Genomic DNA, 26,473 nt, shown 5'->3' with positions numbered 1-26,473 from the left:
AGGAACGACAAGCACTGAAATGATCGCACAGGCAGAGTAAGTCTGGAGCTACTCTGAAACTGCTAAGTAGTTAGTAATCGCAATATTGCGAATACATCGGTCGCAATTTTAAGAAGCTAAGATTCACTCCCAGTAGGCGGCGGCTTAGCGTGTGTAACTCTGCTAAATTCGCCTTGCGACCGATCAACTCGGAATGAGGGCCATGGTTTTGCCCATCTGCTAACTAATTTGCTGCTGCGATCAGGTCTGGATTAGGCCCAATGTCCTTTTTGGACGGACAATTTACAGAGAAAATCACATGTACTGTGGGGCAATATTTATTACAGCGAGACATGTTTTAAGATGACTTTTCATTTTATAATCATGAAATAAAACATTTAGATAAATCTGGGAACGTCATATTTAGCTTTAGCAAAACCTTTTGTTTGCAAGAACAACTGTTGTGAATTTCTCATTGTTCTGCAGAAGATGACTGATGCCATGCAGATTCCTGTGTGTGTGTGTGTGTGTGTGTGTGTGTGTGTGTGTGTGTCTGTGTGTGTGTGTGTGTGTGTGTGTGTGTGTGTGTGTGTGTGTGTGTGTGTGTGTGTGTAATGTAGGTAAATAATGAATAATGTAGGTCTATTATACAATATATTACTGTGCTAGGCCTTTCCCAAACTCAATGTCACAGAGAAATAATGTTATTTGTTCAAGGTGAGGAATGTTGAGCTTTGACCTCACAATTCCATTCGCAGCAAATTATTGGTAATGCGCAAGCAGTGTCGCGGGCACAGAACTTTTATCAAGACGATCAGTGAATTACTACACTAATAAGGTCAAATGTCACGTCGGCCCTGATTGTACGTCGCACACAATGCCAGTTTTCATGGTGCACAGTGTGTACACACAGAGGTGAAGTTGCGTTTGAGATGCACAGTGTCAGAAATATACTGGAAATGTGCTGGACGTTCCTGTGTGGTGACTGGGCGATGGCTCAGGCACACAGAGATAGTCCGCCTTATGGGTGCATTATGGGAGATGCACTGATGCACCGCCACGCCTACCACATACTCAGCACTGCAGTCATGTGAACATCTGGTCCAGGCAGCTCTGAGGCCTTCTGAGCAGTTCAGATATGGCCTGGGCAGTGAGCTATAGACGGCGATGTGGCAGCGTGATGTCATAGCTCATGCAGATGCACGCCATCCTGCCCACACAAAATGCACGCACTGCAGTGACTGAGTGAGTCACTATGGCTGCAAAGTTTTATGGCTGAGGGTGACGGAAAGACTGGTGGTCTAACTGGGAGCTCCCCTCTTGAAGGCTGAGTCTCTTTTTCTGAATGTCCATCTGCAAATGAAGTGGCTGCCTACAACTAGTTCTGTTGTGTGGTCGGACAGTTCAGGCCAGTCTTCTGTGGGGCCAATGTGTGTGTTTTTTCCTGTTAAGACATATATTTTTTCTGTAGGGGCCAGTTTGTGTTTTTTTTCCTGTGGGGGCAATGTGATGGTTTATTTTCCTGTTGGAACCAATGTGTGTTTTTTCTGTAGAGACAAACGTGTTTTATTTTTTTCTGTGGGGGCCAATGGGTGTGGTTTTTTTTTTTGGTTAATAAAAGTATTAATTATGGATATAGTTGGATATGGGGAGGGGGCATTCCAAAATGTCTTGCACAGTGTGCTAGTGGACCTGGGACCTGCCCTGCTTTGCAGGCTATACTCTGACAGAGTATCTGCACTAAGTGGTATTTGAAAATCTACAGATGCTCAAAGTGGACGTTTCAGTCCTTGCACATGCAGACTCATGGCTATACACCAGGGAAAGACTTGTAGCAATATTTGCGCAAAGTCACAGAAGCAATACTGGCAAAAGACGGACACACAGACACTGCAGCATCAAACCCATAATTATTAGTATTACTATGGCGACAAATAATCAAAATAATAATTGTAATTCACTGTGATGGAAATATACTTATGGTAAAAGGTATACAGTATATCAGACAGTATTGTAAAAATGGGATGTGGTCAGGATTCTGTCAGTCAGAATCCCAATTGATTCCGAAGGTAAGTACAGGGTTAGGGTTTGGCTGTGGGAGGGGGCTTTTAGGGTTAGGCTGCAGGAGGGGTGGATTTGGGGAAGGATTAGGGTTAAAATACTTACCAGGATCCATTGAGATTTTGATAGTCGGGATTTCGCTGTTGGTATCCTGACCATAAGGATAGTGACTGCCGGGATTTTGTATCCACCCCGTAACAATAATACATAAATTGTATTTACATCTATTCGGATTGTTTTATTATAAAGTATCCTAAAGGAATTAAGTGCCAAGAGTTATAATACTACAGTAAGGTATTGTAAATCATTATATGATCTTGAAGGAAACCAGTGGGGAAATAACAATGGTGGTCATTCCGAGTTGTTCGCTCGCTAGGTACTTTTAGCAGCATTGCACACGCAAAGCCGCCGCCCCCTGGGAGTGTATCTTAGCACAGCAGAATTGCTAACGAATGATTAGCAATTCTGCTATTAAGTATTTCCTTGCAGTTTCTGAGTAACTCCAGACCTACTCCTAGATTGCGATCACCTCAGCCCATTTAGTTCCTGGTTTGACGTCACAAACACGCCCAGCGTCCGGCCAGCCACTCCCCCGTTTTTCCAGCCACTCCTGCGTTTTTTAGCACACTCCCGGAAAACGCTCAGTTACCACCCAGAAACACCCACTTCCTGTCAATCATTCTCCGATCAACAGAGCGACTGAAAAGCTTAGTTCGCCCATGAGTAAAATAGCATAGTTTTGTGTAAAACTGCTTAACGCGTGCGCCCTGCGGTGCATACGCATGCGCAGAACCGCCGGATTTTAGCCTATTAGCAATTCTGCTAAAAATAGCAGCGAGCGAGCAACTCGGAATGACCACCAATGTGTCACTATAGTATAAGTAAAGGGAATGACTGCAGCTGTCCAAGGTCCTGAAAATGTTCTTCTGCCAGCAAATAAAGCTACAACACGATGAGGCAAAGAACTCCCAGGTTTTAAAGGCTAACATAAAAGGCACATTGAATGCTGTTCAACATTTCAGTACATAATCTGAAGTGCGTGTAATACAGTTTATTTTCAATTGGGTTTGAATATGATATGGTCATTTCTTGGCATATAGCAGCCTTCAGTTCATCAATGGTTCTTGGTGGATGTTTGTAGACCTTAGATGGCCCCGTTGGCTGTGTAGAGGCCTTTCATGAAGCTGATGAGGATTGTTTTATGCCCAGTGACGTCAATTCTGCTTATTAATGTAGCCAGACATATGAAAGTGAGCTTTATCAAGAATTGCAGCCGTATCGCCAGAAATGACCTGCCAAGTGATGTGAAACTTCAGAAATCAACTACAAATGTGTATCACCAATGACGGCCACTATCTGGACGATATCATATTCAAAGCTAAATGAAAAGAAACTGTATTCCATCCACTTTTATTAAAATTCTGAATAGCAGTTACCATGCCTTTTTTGATAACCTTTAAAATCTCATAGTTTTCTTGCCTCACCCAACTATTGCGCTGGAAAACCATGGACAATGCTGAGTATGAATAGTTAGAGTTAACACAATTTCCCCTCCACAGCTTCTATGTGCCGCCCCAGTTGGAAATCAGCTAATAGCACGGCTATGTCTGCCAGAAGGGCTTTTATAAAGTGACATCTAATTATAAAATAGTCTTAAATACAAAGTGCTGGAGAATTGTGTCAAAGCTTCGAGTCACATATTCTAATTTTCGGATTTAATGTGTTTAATGGAGGAAATGGTGTTGTGTGTTTGATTTAATATAGATTTAATATAGATTTCCTGCATTGCCTTTTATAGATATCTGTGTTTCCATTCTGTATAAGAGTTTAAGATTTTATAGCTTGCTCCAGTGTTAGTAGATGAGAGGACGGACAAGATATGACCTCTGCTTGTTACATGTAAGAAGTATTCTTTTATCCAGACCTTGTAAATATCATAGAGACTTTCATTATCTACTTTGTCTGAGCACATTACAGAGGAGGAGAGTGTGGGGTTAGCTAGTATTCAAAACTTTTTACATTATATATATATATATAGCCATGTTTGGCTATTTTACAGTTGCAGAGCTGTTTAAGAGGGCACCGGGCGAGTTGACTTCTGAGGTACAGAGATTGCTGAGTTCCATATGCAACATATATATATATATATATATATATATATATATATATACTGTGCTGTAGTCTGGTGCCCGGCACTCCTGGTCCTTGATTCCACTGGCCAGGGTGCCTTCCGTTCTCAATCAAATAACATACCAACAAAATACAGCGTCACTCCAGGGCTTATATAAATAAAACTCTGTGTATTAACAAATCACAGTTCCAACGTTTCAGGGCCCGTAGCCCCTTTGTCAAGGTGTGAATAAGTGAAAGTGTATATGTATATGTATATGTATATGTATATATATATATATATATATATATATATATATATATATATATATATATATATATATATATATAGTGGAGGGGGGGGATGAGGTATTTCAAGCGACCAAGGTGTCTAGTCAATAATTGAGAAAAGCAGGTACTATAAAAAATTGAAATTTTAATATTGGGAGTACACTAAAAAAAGGGGGGGTAACATGCAATAAAATGTAATAAAAATATAGCTAGGTTAGTGTAAAAAAGAACTAGGTTTAGACTAAAAAATACAGTAGGGGTAAATTTGTCAAAAAATCATAAAAGTACATAATAACACTAAAAAAAAAAAAAAATTTTAAAAAGCAAAAAATGCATAGGATAAAATACAGAACAGGTGAGGAGAAGTAGCTTATCTTATCAAAGTTTGAGATGAGATCATGTCACCCATGAGAATGGGTGACATTCTGATCTCATCTCAAACTTTGATAAGATAAGCTACTTCTCCTCACCTGTTCTGTATTTTATCCTATGCATTTTTTGCTTTTTAAAATTTTTTTTTTTTTTAGTGTTATTATGTACTTTTATGATTTTTTGACAAATTTACCCCTACTGTATTTTTTAGTCTAAACCTAGTTCTTTTTTACACTAACCTAGCTATATTTTTATTACATTTTATTGCATGTTACCCCCCCTTTTTTTAGTGTACTCCCAATATTAAAATTTCAATTTTTTATAGTACCTGCTTTTCTCAATTATTGACTAGACACCTTGGTCGCTTGAAATACCTCATCCCCCCCCCTCCACCATTTTTAGGAACTAGTAGGCATACATACCAGTGCTTACAATTTCTTTGAGGTACCCAAGCTGACGCCCTAAATTGCATAAGGGAGTGTCCAACAGGTGTTGTTCTGATACTTATTACAGAGCATATATATTATTCCTATACTGTTGTTTATTAACATAGATACTGTATTTTTGGCGCTGCTAGCTTCTTCTGTACACATATATATATATATATATATATATATATATATATTTTCCCCCACACAGGTAGAGGTGGCACTCGTAGGACTTCAGTATCAATAAACAGATACTGCAGTCCCATGTGCATATATATATATATATATATATATATATATATATATATATATATATATATATATATGAAACGAAATAGAGGAGATGGCGCCAAGGGAGTTATATCTACGCCCTACCTAAAAACGGACCCTTACAGTACTCTCCGGATAAATTACGTCAGATAACAAATACTAACATAAAAATTTATTAAAACAACATATAAACCCGACACAAATGTTCATAAGTATACAGAGTTGATACATTTACATTTGTCGCACAATTTGAACAATCAGTTTGTAGTGATGAGGAAAAAGCGTAGATATATCACTACGATTTCCTCCTTCTCCTTATTGTAGATTCGGAGGTAACATCAGATAATAGATAGATAAATAACCCAACGCGTTTCGTCTTGTTCCAAGACTTCATCAGGGGTAAAATCTACAATTGTAGAATAATAAGTCAAAACAAATACATAGCAATAAGCATCTTACACTCACATATAACATGACATATTGGTATCAAAAGAACATGACATAGCAACATGAGGAGGAAAACAGAATAAATAACATGAAGAAAGAGGAAAAAAGAGAACCAAAAAAGCACAGGTAGTGAAAAACATACCTCTTAATTTCAGAACATATTGTCAGCACATAAAAGGTCATTCAAAGATGTATGAACAACGTTTCAATATTTCAATGGGACTTGATTGATACAGCGAGGACCATACCTAATTAAAAAACGTTTAATAACCTTTATTAATTAAAGGACACTTTTTGTTCAATTAGGCAGAGATTGGGTTTAATCCAATGGAATGGCACATACCTCATATATCATCAGCTTGAGTCTGACATTCAGATATTCGAATATGGGGAAGATTCATATGTGTATAGAATCTAACTGGTTCGCAAGCATAAGGAACCTAATAAATTGATTAATTGGGTATTAATTATAAGAACACCTATGAGTTCATAAATAGACCCCTATCTTATTTTGACACCCATAATTATAAAAATTCTGGTATCATTAATGTCTGATCACTAATGAACAGATCTCATGACTAACCCGTGTGGTTTCTATATATGATACAGAACAAAGCCACAGAATTGGCTATAACAAACACCAATGTTACCACTATACAACGATCCTCTACTAAATGATCTGATTATAACCAGCCATTTATTCATGTTTGGAAAACCCAGGACTAATTGTATTAACCATCAGTATAGTGAACCCACATGATATGTTTATTAGGGAAACCCATCCTTTATGGACAGTATCACTGATCTATGATCGAATAATTCAAAGAAATTACTCAAAGTGCTACCCACAGGGGGTGTAGTTCATTAGTGCCAATCATTAAAGAAATCTCTATAATATAGCACATACCTCGTCGGTCAGCAGCTTGAACCTGACACTCAGAGACTCAGGAGTGAAGGCAATTCAAATGGGTATAATGTCTAACCAATTTAGAACACGTGGTAGACCTGGTAAATTAATTGGGTTGATATCAATTAGACCATCTATTAAAGTACCAGTATGGTACAAAGAGTTCCCACCCCCTGGAGAAACAAATACTCCTTTCACTTAGTAAGGGGAAGATCTATTAACTATAAAAATTATATAAGTGAGTGTATAACTCATACAACTTAGTTTCATATTCATGAATAAATCTGTCATATTTATATAGTGAATATATATATATATATATATATATATATATATATATAATTAGTGCATATCATATACTCTTTTAAAAATTACATTTATAAATGATTAGTGGTTAACCAGTCAATAAAATACATATAGCTGGTACAAAGTGTATACTAATAAATGGGACCACTTTCAAAGTTGATAATATACTATTGTAAAATCAAAAACAAAACCTTACCCTCCAGTGGTGCAGTGCTGACAGCCAAGTCTCTGTATAATGAGGCATTGGACCTGATAACCACCCTTTATAAAGGGAAAAGTGATTACATCACTTCCCTTGCAAAGTGATTGGTGCTCTATATATAGAGCACATATATATAGAGCACCAATCACTTTGCAAGGGAAGTGATGTAATCACTTTTCCCTTTATAAAGGGTGGTTATCAGGTCCAATGCCTCATTATACAGAGACTTGGCTGTCAGCACTGCACCACTGGAGGGTAAGGTTTTGTTTTTGATTTTACAATAGTATATTATCAACTTTGAAAGTGGTCCCATTTATTAGTATACACTTTGTACCAGCTATATGTATTTTATTGACTGGTTAACCACTAATCATTTATAAATGTAATTTTTAAAAGAGTATATGATATGCACTAATTATATATATATATATATATATATATATATATATATATATATATATATTCACTATATAAATATGACAGATTTATTCATGAATATGAAACTAAGTTGTATGAGTTATACACTCACTTATATAATTTTTATAGTTAATAGATCTTCCCCTTACTAAGTGAAAGGAGTATTTGTTTCTCCAGGGGGTGGGAACTCTTTGTACCATACTGGTACTTTAATAGATGGTCTAATTGATATCAACCCAATTAATTTACCAGGTCTACCACGTGTTCTAAATTGGTTAGACATTATACCCATTTGAATTGCCTTCACTCCTGAGTCTCTGAGTGTCAGGTTCAAGCTGCTGACCGACGAGGTATGTGCTATATTATAGAGATTTCTTTAATGATTGGCACTAATGAACTACACCCCCTGTGGGTAGCACTTTGACTAATTTCTTTGAATTATTCGATCATAGATCAGTGATACTGTCCATAAAGGATGGGTTTCCCTAATAAACATATCATGTGGGTTCACTATACTGATGGTTAATACAATTAGTCCTGGGTTTTCCAAATATGAATAAATGGCTGGTTATAATCAGATCATTTAGTAGAGGATCGTTGTATAGTGGTAACATTGGTGTTTGTTATAGCCAATTCTGTGGCTTTGTTCTGTATCATATATAGAAACCACACGGGTTAGTCATGAGATCTGTTCATTAGTGATCAGACATTGATACCAGAATTTTTGTAATTATGGGTGTCAAAATAAGATAGGGGTCTATTTATGAACTCATAGGTGTTCTTATAATTAATACCCAATTAATCAATTTATTAGGTTCCTTATGCTTGTGAACCAGTTAGATTCTATACACATATGAATCTTCCCCATATTCGAATATCTGAATGTCAGACTCAAGCTGATGATATATGAGGTATGTGCCATTCCATTGGATTAATCCCAATCTCTGCCTAATTGAACAAAAAGTGTCCTTTAATTAATAAAGGTTATTAAACGTTTTTTAATTAGGTATGGTCCTCGCTGTATCAATCAAGTCCCATTGAAATATTGAAACGTTGTTCATACATCTTTGAATGACCTTTTATGTGCTGACAATATGTTCTGAAATGAAGAGGTATGTTTTTCACTACCTGTGCTTTTTTGGTTCTCTTTTTTCCTCTTTCTTCATGTTATTTATTCTGTTTTCCTCCTCATGTTGCTATGTCATGTTCTTTTGATACCAATATGTCATGTTATATGTGAGTGTAAGATGCTTATTGCTATGTATTTGTTTTGACTTATTATTCTACAATTGTAGATTTTACCCCTGATGAAGTCTTGGAACAAGACGAAACGCGTTGGGTTATTTATCTATCTATTATCTGATGTTACCTCCGAATCTACAATAAGGAGAAGGAGGAAATCGTAGTGATATATCTACGCTTTTTCCTCATCACTACAAACTGATTGTTCAAATTGTGCGACAAATGTAAATGTATCAACTCTGTATACTTATGAACATTTGTGTCGGGTTTATATGTTGTTTTAATAAATTTTTATGTTAGTATTTGTTATCTGACGTAATTTATCCGGAGAGTACTGTAAGGATCCGTTTTCAGGTAGGGCGTTGATATAACTCCCTTGGCGCCATCTCCTCTATTTCGTTTAATATTTTCACACATTTAGTTCCTCCTAACAGGGAACTTAGAGGATACAGGCAGCCATATAATTAATTAATTTTAGTGTTTTATTTGAAATAGCGCAGTGGGAGAGTAATTCTTGTCATATATATATATATATATATATATATATATATATATACATACATAGATGTCAAAGTATGTATAGGGGTGCTCCATAGTGCATAAATAAAATAAAAATTCACAATGAAAACAAATAGTCAAATGTTGCTCGTACCAACCAGTAACCAGTGTGGGCTGGTTACCACATGATTCCATGGGGGGAATTCAAATGTTTGAAAAGTCGGTTGGGTGTTTGTTTTTTCCTGTCTAGTAGATAGGAAAAAACAGACACCCAACTGACTTTTCAAACAATTGAATCTCCCCCCATATGTATTCCACCTGCAAATACTGGAACAATTACACTCAGGCAGTAATGGGCTCCTCAACCCGCCGTTGGCCGCCAAACGGAGATCACCACAGGTAGGGTCAGATATGCCATCAGACGCGATGCCATTAGCTCCAGTGGTCCATCACGTCACCAGACTCCGCCCTAACGCGTTTCATCATCGACTTCATCAGAGGGCTAGAGTCTGTGACGTGCAGCAATTTCATTAAAAATAAATTGCATTACAGTTCTCAATACACTGATGTCACAACCTGAAAGCACGCATATATAACTACACCCATTTATATTTATATTAAAATTATGAATCAATAAACTCAGAGAGATTGGACTACAACTAGTCATTGCGGACCTTATGCAGCTTCAGTTGCAGTTTTGCAAATTTATCAAGCTGCAAAGGTGGGCACAGGGCAGCCGTTTTTCAGGTCACATCGGAAGCGTGTGACATCACGCAACCACCCCGAACCCAGCCCCATTTCCTGTGTGTCGCTCACCCTCCGCAACGCCACAATACCACCCCGTGAATGCCTATTCCTGTCAGACAGAGGCGTTCGCGGCAATGCAATGCAATCACATTCTGGGATAATCGCAAACCCCTCATTTAACCCTTTTGGCTTTAATGTATTCAGAGTTAATATCCAATGGGTTTCTTTCCTCTCTAGTACTCTCTCTATTACCACCTGTTTTACTGATTCCTACAAGTTCTATTCCTTTAAATCTGACTTGGTGGCATTCTTGGAAATGACGTGGTATGCTGTGATTGGTCACTCAATTATTTATATTTCTAGTGTGTTCAAGGATACAAATCAGCATTCTTTCCTATATAGCTGTATCTGCCTGGGCATATGATCAAATATACCACAAACACAGAGTTGCAGTTTATAAAACTATTGATGTTACACTCAGGGCTGGCAACAGGGGGGGTCAAAGGGGACACCTGTACAGGACCCCAAGGATCAGAGGGGCCCCAAGGATAAATCACTTAGTGCCCAGCAGGGATGTGAGCTGTGTTGTCCAAATAGGGCAGCGAGCTGTAGGCGGTGTAGGCGCAGCCTCAGAGAGACAGGAGCCTATCACACACAGTGACTGTGCGTCGTGAGTTTGCAACCTGCTTTTCTGGGTTCAGCTCTGTTGCAGGCAGCTATGGGACATGGCAGCAGCTCCACTGGCCAGGATTTCTATGCACTGTGCCGGCCTCTTCGGGTGGCGTGTGAGGAATGCGTGGTACCTGCTGTGCGGTGTGCGGCTCTGTATACTGGGAAGTGCAGAGTAGGTGAATCTCTCCCCGGGGTAAGAGTGGCTCAGTGAGGGGTTACAGGGCTTTTGCATGGAGTGGAGGAGCTGGGAATGCAGCATGGAGTCATTGGGGGAGAGACAGACTGTGGGGTATGTGGGGAAGGAAGGAGGGAGAGAAATACATATTTATATACAGTATGTGTATAAAGAAATATATAAATATATACACTGCTCAAAAAAATAAAGGGAACACTTACACTGTGTTGTTTAACTCCAAGTCAATCACACGTGAAATCAAACTGTCCACTTAGGAAGCAACACTGATTGACAATCAATTTCACATGCTGTTGTGCAAATGGAATAGACAACAGGTGGAAATTATAGGCAATTAGCAAGACACCCCCAATAAAGGAGTTGTTCTGCAGGTGGTGACCACAGACCACTTCTCAGCTCCTATGCTTTCTGGCTGATGTTTTGGTCACTTTTGAAAGCTGGCGGTGCTTTCACTCTAGTGGTAGCATGAGACGGAGTCTACAACCCACACAAGTGGCTCAGGTAGTGCAGTTCATCCAGGATGGCACATCAATGCGAGCTGTGGCAAGAAGGTTTGCTGTGTCTGTCAGCGTAGTGGCCAGAGCATGGAGGCGCTACCAGGAGACAGGCCAGTACATCAGGAGACGTGGAGGAGGCCGTAGGAGGGCAACAACCCAGCAGCAGGACCGCTACCTCCGCCTTTGTGCAAGGAGGAACAGGAGGAGCACTGCCAGAGCCCTGCAAAATGACCTCCAGCAAGCCACAAATGTGCATGTGTCTACTCAAATGATCAGAAACAGACCCCATGAGGGTGGTATGAGGGCCGGACGTCCACAGGTGGGGGTTGTGCTTACAGCCCAACACCGTGCAGGACGTTTGGCATTTGCCAGAGAACACCAAGATTGGCAAATTCGCCACTGGCACCCTGTGCTCTTCACAGATGAAAGCAGGTTCTCACTGAGCACATGTGACAGACGTGACATAGTCTGGAGACGCCAAGGAGTACGTTCTGCTGCATGCAACATCCTCTAGCATGACCGGTTTGGCAGTGGGTCAGTAATGGTGTGGGGTGGCATTTCTTTGGGGGGCCGCACAGCCCTCCATGTGCTCGCCAGAGGTAGCCTGGCTGCCATTAGGTACCGAGATGAGATCCTCAGACCCCTTGTGAGACCATATGCTGGTGCGGTTGGCCCTGGGTTCCTCCTAATGCAAGACAATGCTAGACCTCATGTGGCTGGAGTGTGTCAGCAGTTCGTGCAAGACGAAGGCATTGATGCTATGGACTAGCCCACCCATTCCCCAGACCTGAATCCAATTGAGCACATCTGGGACATCATGTCTCACTCCATCCACCAACGCCACGTTGCACCACAGACTGTCCAGGAGTTGGCGGATGCTTTAGTCCAGGTCTGGGAGGAGATCCCTCAGGAGACCATCCGCCACCTCATCAGGAGCATGCCCAGGCGTTGCAGGGAGGTCATACAGGCACGAGGAGGCCACAGACACTACTGAGCCTCATTTTGACTTGTTTTAAGGACATTACATCAAAGTTGGATCAGCCTGTAGTGTGTTTTTCCACTTTCATTTTGAGTGTGACTCCAAATCCAGACCTCCATGGGTTAATAAATTTGATTTCCATTGATAATTTTTGTGTGATTTTGTTGTCAGCACATTCAACTATGTAAAGAACAAAGTATTTAATAAGAATATTTAATTCATTCAGATCTAGGATGTGTTATTTTAGTGTTTCCTTTATTTTTTTGAGCAGAGTATATAACTATGAGAAGGATCGGCACTCCCACTGAAATGCAGACTGGGCACCGGTGCTCACTTTAAACAACTGCTTACACATGCGAAAAGGAGGAAGCGTCTTAAACAGGTAAAACATGTATTTCAACAACACATCTGGTAGTCCTCTAGGTAGTAGGACTACCAGATGTGTTGTTGAAATACACGTTTTACCTGTTTAAGACGCTGAGTGCCGCTTCCTCCTTTTCGCATATATATATATATATATATATATATAAAGGAGAATAACGAGGCGGCACTCAGAGTCTTGCAAAAAAATCAAACGTGTATTTTGTGTGTCAACGTTTCGGGGACCACCTCCCCTTCGTCAGGATAACAATAACAGTGTACATTTCAAACTTATATAGTGATAAACTTACCCCCCTTGCATGATTCCCCACACTCTCGTCCTCCCCTGGCCACGCCACTCGGGTTTCCGTTCGGCGTCACCACGCGCTTCAGCGGCACCGGAAGTGACGTCGCGGCTCCCTCCTGTGTGGCCATGGAGACGCTGAAAACAAAACAAAAGATATAGAAACACGTGTATGTTTGGAAAACTGCTGCATCAACTGCTTTGCAGATAGAAATGTGCATAGTAGTGCTAACAAAAACCGACAACCTTGTTGTCAATGCATGAAAAAGATATTAAAAAAGTTTTTTTTTTTTAAACAAAAAATTTTCTTTTCTTAAAAAAATGTGCGTTGCATAGATATACATGATGCTGCCACTATTCATCCACATACGTTTTTCAGTGTAACATATTAGATCAAAATAAGCCTAATCATCAGTATATAAAGTGCGTGCAAGTGCTATATCAAATGACTAATGCGGCTGTGTCTCATCTAGGTCAATGTAGGTGAACTGTCCATGGAACTTATGAACCTGCTATACTTTCAATCACATGAACTGACTCCATTTTTGCTCCCCTTTCACATCTGCTCTACTGCCAAGTCAACAAAAAGGTGTTGGAGCAGACCATGTATGTCACAAAGAGTTCTCCCTGATTATAGAAAATTAATGAGACCTAGGCTATCATTAAGCCCGCCCGGTTTGAGGGTATTGAGCCTATGTATCCACATAGACTCAAGTTGAAGAAGTTTTTTGCCCCTGTTGCCCCCCCGAGGGGACTCAGGGACGTGATCTATGATACGGTGTTTAAACGTGGCCATGCTGTGTCTATGTTCTACAAAGTGTTTGGCTACTGGCTGTTCGCCACTACCAGTTGCCAGCGCATTCCTAATAGCAAGTCGATGTTGGGCCATCCTCACCTTAAATTGGAGGGAGTGTCTTCAACCTGGCCATATCGGTCTTCACTACACCACTTCAAGACCGATATGGCCAGGTTGAAGACACTCCCTCCCAGGCATTTTTTGACCCGAGGAAATGGCTGCTTTAAGTGCACTGGGTGCACGACGTGCACCCATATGTCACCTGGTGATAGCATTGCGCATCCCTTCTCCGGGAAAAAATTTAACAACAGATGGCCCCTCACCTGCACTTCCAAATTCGTATGATCATATGTCCATGTGGACGTTATTACATTGGAAAGACCGAATGCCAATTTAAGGTGAGGATGGCCCAACATCGACTTGCTATTAGGAATGCGCTGGCAACTGGTAGTGGCGAACAGCCAGTAGCCAAACACTTTGTAGAACATAGACACAGCATGGCCACGTTTAAACACCGTATCATAGATCACGTCCCTGAGTCCCCTCGGGGGGGGCAACAGGGGCAAAAAACTTCTTCAACTTGAGTCTATGTGGATACATAGGCTCAATACCCTCAAACCGGGCGGGCTTAATGATAGCCTAGGTCTCATTAATTTTCTATAATCAGGGAGAACTCTTTGTGACATACATGGTCTGCTCCAACACCTTTTTGTTGACTTGGCAGTAGAGCAGATGTGAAAGGGGAGCAAAAATGGAGTCAGTTCATGTGATTGAAAGTATAGCAGGTTCATAAGTTCCATGGACAGTTCACCTACATTGACCTAGATGAGACACAGCCGCATTAGTCATTTGATATAGCACTTGCACGCACTTTATATACTGATGATTAGGCTTATTTTGATCTAATATTTTACACTGAAAAACGTATGTGGATGAATAGTGGCAGCATCATGTATATCTATGCAACGCACATTTTTTTAAGAAAAGAAAAATTTTTGTTTTAAAAAAAAAAACTTTTTTAATATCTTTTTCATGCATTGACAACAAGGTTGTCGGTTTTTGTTAGCACTACTATGCACATTTCTATCTGCAAAGCAGTTGATGCAGCAGTTTTCCAAACATACACGTGTTTCTATATCTTTTGTTTTGTTTTCAGCGTCTCCATGGCCACACAGGAGGGAGCCGCGACGTCACTTCCGGTGCCGCTGAAGCGCGTGGTGACGCCGAACGGAAACCCGAGTGGCGTGGCCAGGGGAGGACGAGAGTGTGGGGAATCATGCAAGGGGGGTAAGTTTATCACTATATAAGTTTGAAATGTACACTGTTATTGTTATCCTGACGAAGGGGAGGTGGTCCCCGAAACGTTGACACACAAAATACACGTTTGATTTTTCTGCAAGACTCTGAGTGCCGCCTCGTTATTCTCCTTTGCGCATTGGGGTGACCCCCCGGAGGAAGGCACCGCAGCAAGTAGGTCCGTAGGGACGTCTGGAGTGCCGGAGTCAAGTGTTGGTTATATATATATATATATATATATATATATATATATGTCTTCAGTTTGCTGGCTGTCATGATCCTGGCGCACAGTATACCGGCGCCGGAATCCCGACAGCCGCATACCAACACTTTTTCTCCCTCTTGGGGGTCCACGACCCCCCTGGAGGCAGAATAGATAGCGTAGCACGCAAAGCTCACCACCGTGCCCGTAGCGTGGTGAGCGCAGCGAGCCCGCAAGGGGCTCATTTGCGCTCACCCGGCTGTCGGTATGCCGGTGGTTGGGATTCCGGTATACACTGTGTGTATATATAATATATATGTATATATATAAAATAATCTGAGGGGGCACCAGGGATATCACTGTACCAGGCCCCGAGTTTTCTGTTGCCGGACCTAGTTATACTATCATCAGCACTACCCTTAAAGGTTTTGTTTATCTTTATCTGCCAGTTTACAAACTTTACCATTTCCACAAGCGTAGAAACTTTTACATTTTCCAAGAAATGTTTTTCGCCTTTATTCCCCTTAGTTACTGGTTCTAACTTACTACGTGAGACTATGGGGGTAATTCTGAGTTGATCGCAGCAGGATTTTTGTTTGCAGTTGGGCAAAACCATGTGCACTGCAGGGGGGGCAGATATAACATGTGCAGAGAGAGTTAGATTTGGGTGGGGTGTGTTCAACCTGCAATCTAAATTGCAGTGTCAAAATAAAGCAGCCAGTATTTACCCTGCACAGAAACAAAATAACCCACCCAAATCTAACTCTCCCTGCACATGTTACATCTGCCCCCCCTGCAGTGCACATAGTTTTGCCCAACTGCTAACAAAATTCCTGCTGCGATCAACTTGGAATTACCCCCATAGGTAGGTACCGCTGCTAATAGGATACCGCCCTACATGAAGTTGTTTGCAGACTAGCTGCCCCTTTATAGATAGAGCTGGAGAAGTAGGATGCAGTCAGTTTACCTCCAATCAAAATTCCGACATTCAAAATCCCGACACCAATTGACCGATGGTCAAAATCCCGACAAAGACAAAATCCCGACATCTAAAATACCGACAAGGTCAAAATACCGACACGTAAAATGCCGACAGGTCAAAATGCTGACATGTAAAATGCCGACAGGTCAAAATACCGACATGAGTTTTTCATGAGTTTTTTAATTGAAACCGACTTGTTCATACTTTACCGTCCCAGTGGACCTGGAGGGGGAATATAATAGTGTGCCGAGCGCAGCGAGCCATGCGAGGGGACGCGGTACACTTTATATGATGTCCATGTTGACTTATGTCGACATGCACACACAAAAACATCAAAAATGCATGTCGGTATTTTGACCTGTCGGCATTTTACATGTCGGTATTTTGACCTTGTCGGTATTTTAAATGTCAGTATTTTGTCCATGTCGGGATTTTGACCTTGTCGGGATTTTGACCATCGGTCAATTGGTGTCGGGATTTTGAACGTCGGGATTTTGATTGGAGGTATTTCATACCGATCCCGGAGAAGGGAGGTAGTGCCTTAACAGGGGGCCAGGCAGGTTATTATATCTTTCCTATGTTGACATTAAACCATAATTTATTTATTTAAGCCTGAATAAGCTGTATGGAGATACTTTTTGCCACCCAAATACTGCACAACTGACCACTGTACTGCACAGACTACCCCAGAAAGTTCCACCACCACACTGTATATATTGTTACAAATTAGAGTTTGTGCAGAGCAACATAACACAGCTGGAATCACAAGACCATAGGAACAGAACATGCAACAGTAAGTATAATACTAATAAGCAAGCAAAGTGAATGTAATAATTATTAGGGTACACAAGAGGCACAGATAACAGGTGTGTGTGTGTGTGTGTGTGTGTGTGTGTGTGTGTGTGTGTGTGTGTGTGTGTGTGTGTGCGTGGGGGGGGGGGGGGGTACAGAGATCTGGTTGAATATATTTTAAGTTATAATATGTACAGTATAGCCTTTGTAACAATGACTGACAGGTATAGGGAGTATCGGTACATTCAGAAATACATAGCTATCATATTAAAATGTGAAAGCTTAAATGAGAATTTGTGAGCAAAAGATAATCACGTACAAAGTCCTGATGGTATCAGGGGCATTTCCAATGGGTGTGGATCATTACAGCTACAAGCAAAAGGTCTACGGTCAGTGCGTCGACCCCGCAAGTTTGACATGGTCAAAAGGTTGAAAAGGCCGACAGGGTCAAAGATTTGACGTGAAAAAGGTAGACAGTAGAAAAGGCCGACAGGGTCAAAAATTCGACGTGAAAAAGGTAGACAGTAGAAAAGGCCGACAGGGTCAAAAATTGGACGTGAAAAAGGTAGACAGTAGAAAAGGCCGACAGGGTCAAAAATTGGACGTGAAAAAGGTAGATAGTAGATAAGGTCGACAGGGTCAAAAATTCAACTTGAAAAAGGTAGACAGTAGAAAAGGCCGACAGAGTCAAAATTCGACGTGAAAAAGGTAGACAGTAGAAAAGGCAGACATGGTCAAAAATTCGACGTGAAAAAGGTAGACAGTAGAAAAGGCCGACAGGGTCAAAAATTAGACGTGAAAAAGGTAGACAGTAGAAAAGGTCGACAGGGTCAAAAATTCGACGTGAAAAAGGTAGACAGTACAAAAGGCCGACAGGGTCAAAAATTCGACATGAAAAAGGTAGACAGTAGAAAAGGGCGACAGGGTCAAAAATTTGACATGAAAAAGGTAGACAGTAGAAAAGGTCGACAGGGTCAAAAATTCGACATGAAAAAGGTAGACAGTAGAAAAGGTTGACATCAACATTATAAGAGGTCGACACAAAAAAGGTAGAAACAACATTCAGTTTTTTGGTGTCGTTTTCAGCATCACAGTACATGGATCCCCAAATAGTGTCCCGTGTCCCTTTCCATGGCTCGCTACACTCGGCACAGGTTGCTATTCCCAATCATAGTCCATGTGGATGGTCAAATATGAAAAAAGTTGAATAAGATGCTAAACCCTCCCCCCCCCCCCAAAAAAAAAAGACGTGTCGACCATTTGAACATGTCAATCTTTTACATGTCACCTAGTGACCATGTCAGCCATTAGTGGTCGACCTAATGACTGTCGACCTTATCGTTGTCGACCTATAGTCCGGATCCCATCTCCCCGCACACATGGTTACGTGTATTGTACGTCAGGCATAGCGATGCATACACCTGTGTCCCATGACAGTACTGAAATACGGCGTGACAGCTATAGATGTATAAGTCACATTTCCACGTCCAAACACTACTGAATATACTGTAATATATTGTCATACAGAAAAGAGAGAACGGCGTCTTGACAGTATTATTAATAAATGTGAAAGTGACTTTTCCCATATAATGGAATGTACAGTAATACAAACACCCCCACATCTGTCACTCCCCGCTATATAAACCCAATGGGAATCTTATCTCCTGCAGTAATCAAATGGAAATGTCAAATAAGGAATCTGGATACGAGGACAGAACATGACATAATATAGTCAGTGGTAATCTATGAAGTCGTATCAGCCAGACGGGTCAATAGCAGTCGGGTGGTGTCAAGATCTGAACAGGTCACATCTCCTCTTACTGTACCCAGCTCACACTTGTCCGTCCTCCAGGGTCGGACTGGCCCTAAGGGGTACAGGGGAAACCACCGGTGGGCTCCACTGCCTGGGGCTCCTACTCCTCCTCCTCTAGTGATCAGGTTCCAGACTGTGTTCTTGAATTATACATTATACATACAGTACGTTACCTTATACTGCACAGGACTATGACGTGTTCTCTACAGCGCATTGCCAATATTTATCTGGTACATTATCATGCACGCACTAGCAGTATTTATATATTTGTCAAGGGGCCCATCCCATGCACTCACTAATGGTTAGGCAATCCAATGTAGCAGCTGGCCACACCCCCACTGGAGACTGACCACACCCCTAAACATGGGGCCCTACCACTGCATTCCCCGGTGGGCCGTACATGCCCCAGTCCGACACGGCCGTCTTCCCTCCTCACCACAGGTGTAACATAAGTACAAAGTAATATTGGGTTTATTACTACCTAAATAGGCTATAAATGTCCCCTAGAAATGGGTCGGAGAGGCCCACTGGGGTACGGAGGAAACCACTGGTAGGCCCCACTGCCTGGAGGCCCATCTCCTGCTCTAGGGATCGGGTTCTAGACTGTGCATTTGATTTATACATTATCCATATGTTACTTTATGCTGCACAGGACTAGGGTCTGTTTTCTACAGTACATTGCTGTTATTAATCTTATACACTGTCATGCATGCGCCAGCAGTATATACTATATATATATATTTATCAAGAAGCCCAGCCCATGCACTCTCTAATGGTTAGGCAAACCATTGATGCTGCTGGCCACACCCCCTCTGGAGACTGGCCACACCCCTAAACATGGGCCCCTATAACTGCATTCCCCGGTGGGCCCTTCATGTCTCAGTCCAACACTGTCTTAGTCCAACACTGCCACCATCTTTATCTGGATGGTGACTGTAGATGGAGGGGTGCTGGAGGCCTGTTTTTATCAGGGACCACGTTGAAACTTGAAAGATGCAGTTGCACTGGCACCGGCGCCTATGTATCGTCTGACATCTGAGCAACCATAGGGTTGCTCTAATGTCCAAAAGTGCCGCTGACATCACTGACATGCAACAGCCGACAGTGCTGCTGACATGCAACAGCCGATAGTGCCACTGACATAGCTGACATGCAACAGCCGATAGTGCCACTGACATGCAACAGCCGATAGTGCTGCTGACATCGCTGACATGCAACAGCCGATAGTGCCGCTGACATCGCTGACATGCAACAGCCGATAGTGCCGCTGACATCGCTGACATGCAACAGCCGATAGTGCCGCTGACCTGCAACAGCCGATAGTGCCGCTGATATCGCTGACATGCAACAGCCGATAGTGCCACTGACATCGCTGACATGCAACAGCCGATAGTGCCGCTGACATCGCTGACATGCAACAGCCGATAGTGCCGCTGATATCGCTGACATGCAACAGCCGATAGTGCCGCTGATATCGCTGACATGCAACAGCCGATAGTGCCGCTGACATCGCTGACATACAACAGCCGATAGTGCCGCTGACATGCAACAGCCGATAGTGCCGCTGACATCGCTGACATGCAACAGCCGATAGTGCCGCTGACATGCAACAGCCGATAGTGCCGCTGATATCGCTGACATGCAACAGCCGATAGTGCAGCTGATATCGCTGACATGCAACAGCCAATAGTGCCGCTGACATGCAACAGCCAATAGTGCCGCTGACATCGCTGACATGCAACAACCGATAGTGTCGCTGACATGCAACAGCCGATAGTGCCGCTGACATGCAACAGCCGATAGTGCCGCTGACATGCAACAGCCGATAGTGCCTCTGACATCGCTGACGTGCAACAGCTTTATGTGCACAGTTATGGATTCGAGTCGCACCCAGTGGGAGTCTCAATAAGACGCCCATCAGCTACGGTATAATCATTAAGGCACAGTAACAAAAGTCTGCTCCTGCATCCACCAATGAAATAGGCCCAGATAGACAGACAGTGACAGAGAAAGGAGACACCCAGAGAGAGAGACAGACAGTGACAGAAAATGAAGACACTCAGAGAGAGAGACAGAGACTGACAGTGACAGAGAATGAAGACACTCAGAGAGAGAGACTGACAGTGACAGAGAATGAAGACACTCAGAGAGAGACAGAGAAAGAAAGAGAGACAGACAGTGACAGAGAAAGGAGACACCCAGAGAGAAAGAGAGACTGACAGTGACAGAAAATGAAGACACGCAGAGAGAGACACACTGAGAGACAGTGACAGAGAAGGAAGACACGCAGAGAGAGACACACTGAGAGACAGTGACAAAGAAAGAAGACACTCAGTGAGAGACACAAAGAGAGACAGTGACAGAGAAAGAAGACACTCAGTGAGAGACACAAAGAGAGACAGTGACAGAGAAAGAAGACACTCAGTGAGAGACACAAAGAGAGACAGTGACAGAGAAAGAAGACACCCAGCGACACAGAGAGAGACGGGTCTGAGGTGATGGGGGCGTGGTGATGCAATTGTGTAATGGTTGCAAATGCCAGAAGGGCCAATGGCCTGATGGGACGGTCCACCTCCCGGCAATATGCACGACTGCCTGGCACCTGTAGACGAGGGCTGGCGGAGCAGCTCCACCTCCCGGCAATATGCACGACTGCCTGGCACCTGTAGACGAGGGCTGGCGGAGCAGCTCCACCCCCTGGCAATATGCACGACTACCTGGCACCTGTAGACGAGGGCTGGCGGAGCAGCTCCACACCCCGGCAATATGCACGACTGCCTGGCACTTGTAGACGAGGGCTGGCGGAGCAGCTCCACCTCCCGGCAATATGCACGACTGCCTGGCACCTGTAGACGAGGGCTGGCGGAGCAGCTCCACCTCCCGGCAATATGCACGACTGCCTGGCACCTGTAGACGAGGGCTGGCGGAGCAGCTCCACCCCCCGGCAATATGCACGACTGCCTTGCACCTGTAGACGAGGGCTGGCGGAGCAGCTCCACACCCCGGCTATATGCACGACTGCCTGGCACCTGTAGACGAGGGCTGGCGGAGCAGCTCCACCTCCCAGCAATATGCAAGACTGCCTGGCACCTGTAGACGAGGGCTGGCGGAGCAGCTCCACCTCCCAGCAATATGCACGACTGCCTGGCACCTGTAGACGAGGGCTGGCGGAGCAGCTCCACCCCCCCCCGGCAATATGCAAGACTGCCTGGCACCTGTAGACGAGGGCTGGCGGAGCAGCTCCACCTCCCGGCAATATGCAAGACTGCCTGGCACCTGTAGACGAGGGCTGGCGGAGCAGCTCCACCCCCCGGCAATATGCACGACTGCCTGGCACCTGTAGACGAGGGCTGGCGGAGCAGCTCCACCTCCTGGCAATATGCACGACTGCCTGGCACCTGTAGATGAGGGCTGGCGGAGCAGCTCCACCTCCCGACAATATGCACGACTGCCTGGCACCTGTAGACGAGGGCTGGTGGAGCAGCTCCACCCCCCAGCAATATGCACAACTGCCTGGCACCTGTAGACGAGGGCTGGCAGAGCAGCTCCACCTCCCGGCAATATGCACGACTGCCTGGCACCTGTAGACGAGGGCTGGCGGAGCAGCTCCACCTCCCGGCAATATGCACGACTGCCTGGCACCTATAGACGAGGGCTGGCAGAGCAGCTCCACCTCCCAGCAATATGCACGACTGCCGGGCACCTGTAGACGAGGGCTGGCGGAGCCGCACCACCTCCCGGTGCTCTGCTCGACATACAGAAGGGAGTGTCCCTCGAAGCCATGCCCCCATAAGCCCTGACCATGCTCCCATTCGGCCACGGGCACTGCGCCGCTACTATGCAGGTGCCCTGGAACGGCACCAGTCCATCCCCGCATCAGCCCCACAATATATACATCTGGGAAATGCATTTCATTTACTTTGTAAAGTTGTAGGTTCTTCTTCCGCTTGGATTCCACGTATTGGGCGTAAGTCGTGTGCATTGCTGATATTTGCGCAAATGGTCAACGTTTTTCAATTACTCATACAAAGTTGCCGCTGCGACTGGGATGCCTGTTCTCAGGAATGCAATGGAAGTGTGCTGGGCGTTCCTGAGCTGTGACTGGGAGGTGACTGTTTAGACGCACGGAGATGCTGCGCCGCACTCAGGTGAAAAATCTGCATTTAGCAACGGGCTGGTGCAACATGGTGCAACCAGTGGTGGCATCTACAGACGCATCAGGTGACATTACAGCATCTCATGACGCTGAAAGTGGGTGTCCCTGTGCTGTCACATGTAGACACACCCACGTACACCAGGGAAGAGCTTGTAGCTGCATTTGCATAAAGTTGCTGCCTTTGCACTGCCAAAGATGCACACAGGGTCACATCCGACTCAGCCTCAGGCCCATTGGACCTGACACATAGAGGTGACGATCATTCAGACAGATCTCCTCTTCTGCTCAGAAGGGAATTGATCAGGAAACCTCTATTTAATTTAGGGTATTAGGAAACCTTTCTGCAGCCATGCTCATGATGTGTATGTTCTGTCACAGCTGAATCCCCCACTAATGTACTGTATTCCCTGACGAGGCGGCCAATTTAATATCCGCGCCAGGCTACGTGCGTTGACATCGGAGCTTAGAATCTAATAAAAATGACATTTCGTCTCTCTGCATTGTCTGTTGCTATTGTCATTCACACCACAGATGCTCTACTTTCTTTACCACTGAATTTACTACAATTTCAGCATCAGGCGACCACGGCCGATATTCAGGGAAATCAGAGCACATCTGCTTCACTATTAAATATGTATTTTCATTCCATTTATTTTCAACCCTACAAACTGTTACCGGCAAGCGACGGACAGAAACGTTCACTTCATTTTCCTTTTGAATTTGAATTAAAAATCTCAAATAAAATAAACCCTTTTATTTTTCAGAATCGCAGTCAATCCTTATTCTACAGCCCTTTTTATTAGGGCAGTTTGTTGTTTAATCAGCTATCAAGGCAGATTCAATTAATTCACATTGCAGAAGTTATTGATGCAGAAATCTAATATGAAATCACTCTGGTAGGTAACAATTGTTGAATGCAAAACCCAGAGTTATTTAATTAAACTTGTATAGAGGATTAGTTACAGCACGCTGGGGCGCAAGCTGCTTTCAGTGTGTCTAGAGGTTACATTTCATATACTGTACAATGCTCTCTGTATGATGTGTAATTCCAGCAAAGATCAAACACAGACAATGTATACCACCGGATTACCGACGCCCTTCCCCGCCGGCACTCAGGACCACCCTGGCAGACACCCTCCCCCGCCGGCACTCAGGACCACCCTGGCAGACGCCCTTCACCGCTGGCACTCAGGACCACCCTGGCAGACGCCCTTCCCTGCTGGCCCTCAGGACCACCCTGGCAGACGCCCTCCCCCACTGGCACTCAGGACCACCCTGGCAGATGCCCTCCTCCACCGGCACTCAGGACCACCCTGGCAGATGCCCTCCCCCGCTGGCACTCAGGACCACCCTGGAAGACGCCCTCCCCCACTGGCACTCAGGACCACCCTGGCAGACGCCCTCCCCCACTGGCACTCAGGACCACCCTGACAGACGCCCTCCCCCACTAGCACTCAGGACCACCCTGACAGACGCCCTCCCCCACTGGCACTCAGAACCACCCTGGAAGACGCCCTCCCCCACTGGCATTCAGGACCACCCTGGAAGACGCCCTCCCCCACTGGCACTCAGGACTACCCTGGCAGATGCCCTCCCCCACTGGCACTCAGGACCACCGTGACAGACGCCCTTCCCCACTAGCACTCAGGACCACCCTGACAGACGCCCTTCCCCACTAGCACTCAGGACCACCCTGGCAGACGACCTTCCCCGCCGGCACTCAGGACCACCCTGGCATGGGGCGGATCAGGACTCTCAGGAGTAATAAATATGGGTATCCAGATGATAGCTGGATGGACAGTGTCTAGCTTGACAGTCAATAGGTCTACCCCGTATGGTCGACATGTATATTACGTCGACAGGTTAAAAATGCTGACATGACAAATGGTTGACTTGCCAACTTTTTTTTTTTACATGTTTTCCAAACTTTTGTTTGGCTTACCATGCACATGGACGACGATTGGGGATAGCAACACGTGACGAGCGCAGCGAGCCACCTTTGCCCGAAGCGTGGTGAGCCGAGCGAGCCCGGGAGGGTACACGTTTCCACTGCTAGTGGTCCCATATGATATGACACATACAACATGACACCCAAAACACTTTAAAAACATTTCTGCACTGACCTTTGTCGTGTCGGCCTTTTGTCCCTGTCGACATTTTGACCCCGTCGACCTAATGCGTGCCAGCTATGATATCCGGTCACTAGGTCAATCGCACTTAGGTCGACAGTCAGGTGGACCACTATTGGTCGACATGCATTATGTCGACAGGGTTTCTATGTCAACGTGCTCTAGGTCGACATGACAAAAGGTCGACATGAGTTTTTCACAAAAAAAATTCATTCATTTTTTTAAACTTTTTCATACTTTACGATCCACGTGGACTACAATTGGGAACGGTAACCTGTGCCGAGCGCAGCGGTAGCAGAGCGGAACGAGCCATGCGCGGGGACACGGTGCACTAATTGGGGTTCCCGGTCACTCTACGAAGAAAAGACGGCACTACATTTTTTTTAAAAAGAACATGTTGACCTTTTGTCATGTCGACCTTGCTCAAGTCGACCTAATACTTGTGTCAACCTATTTTGGGTGTTGACTTAGTTATTGTCGCCCAATAGTGGTCGACAGTGTCTAGACACTGTCGACCTACGTGTGGTCGACCCTATGAACCACACCCACCAACTATAACGGGTCGACCCAATGACTGCCTACCTAGACACTGTAGGTTTTCTATACCACACCCATAATTGTGGCAGCTGGACACTGATCTGTATCATGTCCAGTAAGCTTCATTTGCAACCTATGCAGAATGGCCACAAGGGCAGAAGTTCAGGGCCAGCTTAAGTAGTATGCATGGCGCACAGAGACGGAATTGCGCAGCAGCCACTGAGCAGTAGGAAAGTCATCGGTTGTGGCTTTAGCATGAAGACTCATCCCCATAATGTGTAAATACAATGTAGTGCCCCCATGTCACATTATGCCACACAGAACGCCCAGTGTACATTATGCCACAGTGCCCCATGCTATATGTAGGGGCCTCTACATGTTGTACTCCTGTTATTCCAGCACTGTAGGAATCTGTGGCAGCCATATTTACTACCCTCCGCTAACGCCAGTATCCCTCCGTTCGCGTATCTGTGCGGCCTCATGCGTATG

General features: G+C 44.1%; 2 long non-coding RNA genes across 2 annotated transcripts; one reads left to right on the top strand and one right to left on the bottom strand.

Annotated features, from left to right (window-relative positions):
- Positions 1-5,594: 5,594 nt before the first annotated feature.
- Positions 5,595-6,596, bottom strand: LOC134943320 (uncharacterized). The gene is made up of 3 exons (XR_010181465.1): positions 6,301-6,596; positions 6,100-6,205; positions 5,595-5,916 (listed from the first exon to the last, which is right to left on the bottom strand). It is a non-coding gene; the product is annotated as an uncharacterized LOC134943320 (long non-coding RNA).
- A 2,032-nt stretch (positions 6,597-8,628) lies between these two features.
- Positions 8,629-9,333, top strand: LOC134943319 (uncharacterized). The gene is made up of 2 exons (XR_010181464.1): positions 8,629-8,901; positions 9,085-9,333. It is a non-coding gene; the product is annotated as an uncharacterized LOC134943319 (long non-coding RNA).
- The last annotated feature ends 17,140 nt before the right edge of the window (positions 9,334-26,473 follow it).

Source organism: Pseudophryne corroboree, chromosome 7 (genome assembly GCF_028390025.1).
Source record: "Pseudophryne corroboree isolate aPseCor3 chromosome 7, aPseCor3.hap2, whole genome shotgun sequence".
Lineage (NCBI taxonomy): Eukaryota > Metazoa > Chordata > Amphibia > Anura > Myobatrachidae > Pseudophryne > Pseudophryne corroboree.
This window is presented reverse-complemented; position numbering and strand designations above follow the sequence as displayed.